Consider the following 5,857-nt stretch of genomic DNA (forward strand, 5'->3'; position numbering starts at 1 on the left):
TTGGTCCCCTTATCTAAGGTCGATATATTGGCATTGGTGGCAGTCCAGGGAAGGTTCAGGGGGTTGATACCAAGTGGAGGGACTATCTTATGATGAGATGTTGAGTAGGTTGGGCCTGTGCTCATTAGAATTTAAGAGAATGAGAGACTACCCTTTTGAAATATTCAAGATTTTTAGGAGATTTAACAGGGTGGATACTGAAAGGCGTTGGAGAGTCTAGGACCAGAGGGCATAATCTTGGAATTAGGGTTCACACATTTAAGATAGCGATAAGGAGGGATTTCTTCTGAGCGTAGTGAATCTGTGGAATTCTTTACACCAGAAGACTGTCAACGTTATCCATTAAGTATATTCAATGCACAGAGGCAAATTTTTTAATCAATAAGGGACTCTAAGACTATGGGAAAAAGCAGGATAGTGGAGTTGAAGATAATCAGATCAGCCATGATTTAATCAGAAGACAGAGCAGACCTGAAGGGCTGAATGGCCTACTTCTACTTCTATGCCTTGTGGTCTTATGGTTGTTCATACACAAAGTCAGATATTCAAGGTAATCCTTCCTATGTCTGTCAGATAGGAGAAAGTGAGGACTGCAGATGCTGGAGATCAGAGCTTAAAAATGTGTTGCTGGAAAAGCACAGCAGGTCAGGCAGCATCAAAGGAACAGGAGAATCAACAGTTATGCCCGAAATGTCGATTCTCCTGTTCCTTTGATGCTGCCTGACCTGCTGCGCTTTTCCAGCAACACATTTTTAAGCTGTCTGTCAGATGTCCATTATGTCAACCTGTGGCTTATACTTCCTTGAATGGCCTGTATAACCTGCAGAATATTGGGTCACATATGACTCATGAAATTAAGCAATTCCCCCAGCCCCCCCACAAAACAATGATTCAATCTATTTGATATATGCCTTGTGTTTGCCAGCCTGGGAAGCTAATATGGAAGCTATCCTTACAAGGGAGAAAGAGAAAGCACTATACCCACAGTATTTAATACATTTCTTGGAAGACTTTACACAATGATTACTGTGATTTCTTATAGAGAACAGCTCCATAGCTGACAAAGTGTTCCTGGTCTTTAGGCTCCCGGAGTTCCTGCCTCCAGTGAATTGGCCGAGCATCAGGTCTATTTTGAGGACTCCTCCTTACAATGCTCCCCAGCCTTTCCTGGCCACATCTCCAATTCCAACTTGTTTCCCTTGCTTCCTAAGGGACAATAAAATCTTATCTGAATTGTCTAACCAATCTCAACATCCAAGCATAAAAGGAAACAGAAACTAGGAGCAGCAGTAGGCCATTCAGTCCTACAGACCTGGTCTGCCATTCAATATGATAATGGCTGATCACCCAACTCAGTACCCTGTTCCCACTGTCTCCCAACAGTCTTTGATCCCTTTGGCCCAAAGAAGTATGCCTAACTCCTTGGTGAAAACATTCAATGCTTTGGCCTTAATCGCTTTCCATGGCAGAGAATTCCACAGGGTCACTATTCCTGGATGAATAAGTTTCTCTTCTCAGCCCCAAATGACTATTGTATCATTCTGTTCACTCTGTCTATTCCTGTAGGATTTTATGGGCTTCTATGAGAATCCCCTCATTCTTTTAAACCTCAGTGAGTACAGTCCAAAACTGATCCAATCTTTGTTCTCTTTTTCAATAGACAAAATAGTGAAAAATGGAAAATAAAGGTGAAGAAATAGCAATCATTGGAATAGGATGCAATTTTCCTGGAGGTAAATAGATAATAATTGGAATTAAACATTTATTAACGTTATTGTCACTAACATTATTGTGCATTCAAGACTAATTAAGAAATTTTTCTCTAATGTTTGGGTGTAAAGAACTACATGCAACAGTAAATCGAAGAAAATTATGTGAAACTAATTATATACCCATAATGGGATTGCCTCATTTTCTATTTTGACAAAGTTTGGTACATCTCCCCCTGCCGTGTTACCACCTACTTGTGACCCTGGTCATCCATTATACCCATGTGTAATATGAGAAACAATGATTTGGAATTTTTAATTTGTATATTCTAATCTACATGAGAAAACTAACTGGAATGTGAACACAAACCAACCTATTCTTTCCTGACCCTTAAGTACACCTTTTTGATATTCTGGCACTTCTCCAATTGCAAACAGAGGACTTTCATCTCAAAAGAGCTGCTCTTGTCCTATATAAAGGTTATTCGCTTTCAATTGTGCAGAACAGGAAAGGTGCTACGATATGGCACAGTTACCTTTATTTCCATGAATCAAATGAATTGGTGCATTTTTGCTACTGTGGTGATTTCAAAGGATAGAATAAGAATTTGATGACTGTGATGCAGGCTGTTGTTTTTCAGAGTTTTCATATCTGATAACTACAATTTGAATAGCTACCCAATGTTAGAGGCATTGTTCAAAGGCTGAGTACAACAGCTGGAGTTGACATTCCTGTTAATATCACTTCTCAGAACAACAATAGATGCTAAACCATACACAACAGAGGAGAAACCACCACAGCATACCACAGCATTTTCTTCCGAGAAGCCAATGGCATGAGAGCAGAATCTTTTTAGACCCATGACCTTTATGTAGGATAAGAGCAGCCCTTTTGGGATGAAGGTCCTCTGTTTGCACATTGGAGAAGTGCCAGAACATCAAAAAGAAGGTGCAGTTAGGGTTCAGGAAAGAACAGGCTGGTTTGTAGTTAGTTCTAGTTATTTTTCTCATGCAGATTAAATAGCTTGCATAACTATTGATGCAGAACTATTTAGTCAAATGATGATGAAGTGGTCATGATCCGGGTTGAAAATTGGGAAATTTGAAAGGGAGCGCAAAGAAATGAGGCAATGGTGACTAAGGTAAATGGAAGTAAATACAAAGAAAGATTTTGACTATTGTTTGTACTCTGATGCTTGCAGCAGTTACTTGGCAAGTCTCTGAGCGAAGGTGATCCTGATAGTCTTCCTCACTATCTTCTGCTTCTACAAGAGCTATATTTATATCCCCAGAAATGTTCAAGCCCAGGTTTTTCTGTATGGTGAAGATATTCCGAGCACAACTGGATCAGCAGTGCAGGATATACAAATTGCAGTATTTCGCAGAGTTCTTGTGATCTGCCTAGTCAAGAGATGCAGATTGCTCCCTGAGTCATTGGTTTATTTTGGGAGAATCCTAGTTTGGTTATTATTCATAAGGGTGGATTGTTTTACACACAGAGCATTCATTAACAGATATCATTTCTTTATCAATTCAAGGGAGGGCTGCATTTTTGAACATTAATGCACTCTGACAACTTGCAACAAATTTCACATTAACATGCCGGATTCTTTGAATATTTTCACACCTAATCTGAAGAGTAGGAGCATTCCTGTTGAGGAGCTGACTGTAGGATTTCATGAGCAAACTGGATCTTGGGAATCCAGCAGTCCCATGAAACAGGATATTCCTTTCTCATTGCTGATATACTTTAGTGTCAGGTAGTTAATTCACATAATTCTGAAGTATATCTGACACCTCATGGACCATGCCCATATAGTGCTTTTACAGATGTTATGGAAATTTGCTGTAACTGACCTGAAATATTAAATTCAATAAACATTTAATTTCATAGTCACGGTTCATGTAGATGTTCACAAACAATAGCTTGTGCTATTATCCTTTAATGAAACGCAACTTTTCAGTGCAGTTCTCCTCATTATGGTCTACTTAAGATAGTGCTGTCTCATCTCCTTGAATATTGTCTCAGTTTCCTTTTCCTAGTCTTCCACTGCTACCCTTTCACCTCTGATAATATTATATAATGGTGTACCCAAAGAGGAAGCTGTGTTTGGTCTTGGGAAATTCTGAATGGGCTTGCCATATCACTGTATAACTTGATTCGTCTGATGAACATTGCTGCTATCATCCAATTCAAATGTTGGAAATTACAGGATTTGCTTGCTCTAGTGTGGTAGAGGAAAACCACTTTCTGGTGTAATTAGTGTCTCTTGGAATTAATAAGATATAGTTTATTGCATGTTAGAAACTCATTATAGGTTACATTGACCTGGTATATATTGTTTCAAAAACTTTGAGGAGATCCAGATCTTGGGTTGCACCTTCAAAATTCTAAGTTGCATTGCCCACAAGTCCAGATGATATCATCATAGTGGATGGTGCATGTGGTATTCTCAGTATTTACTCTTTCTAACCCATGTAAAACAAGAGACCTTATTGTGGCTGGGATAGAAGGTGTGGGAGGATGGGGCAGATGGATGAAAATTCTTCAGCCTGATCAGACTCCTTATCAGATGTGTTCAGAAGGATTTTCAAGCCTGTGATAGCATAATGCAAAAAAAAAACTTCCAAGTGCCATTTTCAGCTACTTTAATTATTCCAAAATATTTCAGCAATTTCAGTTTCAAAATCTTCTCATTTCCACACACCCTGGCCTTAGATTGACAATGTAAGGCACAATTATCTATCTTCTAGACTAATGTAAACCCAAATTCAGCCTGAAATAGGACTGAATAAGAGTCCTATTCAACTCATAATGCTAACTCTGTTTCTTTTTCCACATTAAATTCCAAACCCATTGAGTATTTCCTGCATCTTGAGTTTTTTTAATTTTTGGGCTGACCCTCACATTTACTTGCATCCTTATGGACTTCTTGGAGACTTGGCAGATGAAAGTGATGAGTTTGGAATCCCAGGGAATCAGTTAAGTGGAAAAACTCCATTTCAATATACTAGACACTTAAGTTAATCCTAACAAAAGTGGCATGGAATTTTGAGACCAGGATTGACTTTGTTGTGATGAGTCTAAAAGTGTGGCGCTGGAAAAGCACAGCAGGTCAGACAGCATCCAAGGTGCAGGAGAATTGACATTTCAGGCATAAGCCCTTCATCAGGAATCTTCCTGATGAAGGGCTTATGCCTGAAATGTCAATTCTCCTGCACCTTGGATGCTGTCTGACCTGCTGTGCTTTTCCAGCGCCACACTTTTAGACTCATCACAACAAAGCCAATCCTGGTCTGCTGTGCTTTTTCCAATGCCACACTTTTGACTCTGAACTCCAGAATCTGCAGTCCTCAATTTCTCCTTTATGATGGCCCTATTATTAAATAGGCATCAATCTCCACTGTCCAGTGAGAAATGTGAGCAATGTAGACAGGTTAGAGGAGAGCTATCATAACCAGATATGCTGTCTTTCTTCAGTGATCTTGACTAATGATGTATTCAGAATGAATTTTAACACAGGTAATTCCTGTCTACTCTTCTGTTTTTTGTAATCAGGAGAAGGTATTGATAATTTCTGGGAAGTTCTGCATGAAGGAAGAAACTGTGTGGTAGACATTCCACCAGATCGATTCAATACAAAGTTCTGGCATGACACAGATGAAAACAAAGCTGGAAAAATGATCACAAAACGCGCATGTTTTATTGATGGGTAACAATTTATCAAATACTTTACAAATAATAAATTCAACGCTCAGCCAATTGACATATTTAGAGATATATTTGAACCTGGAAGCAAATGTGAAACGCTGAAAAATGTGTTGCTGGAAAAGCACAGCAGGTCAGGCAGCATTCAAGGAGCAGGAGAATCAACGTTTCGGGCATAAGCCCTTCTCCAGCAAATGTGAAAAGTAAACATTTCAACACCGAGTCATAGAGATGTATACCACAGAAACAGACCCTTTGGTTCAACTCACCCATGCTGACCAGATATCCCAAGTTAATCTAGTCCCATTTGCCAGCACTTGGCTCATACCGCTCTTAACCCTTACTATTCTTATACCCATCCAGATGATTTTAAATGTTGTTTTTGTAAAAGCCTTCACCACTTCCTCTGGCAGCTCTTTCCATACATGTACCACTCGCT

Source organism: Chiloscyllium plagiosum, chromosome 5 (assembly GCF_004010195.1).
Source record: "Chiloscyllium plagiosum isolate BGI_BamShark_2017 chromosome 5, ASM401019v2, whole genome shotgun sequence".
Lineage (NCBI taxonomy): Eukaryota > Metazoa > Chordata > Chondrichthyes > Orectolobiformes > Hemiscylliidae > Chiloscyllium > Chiloscyllium plagiosum.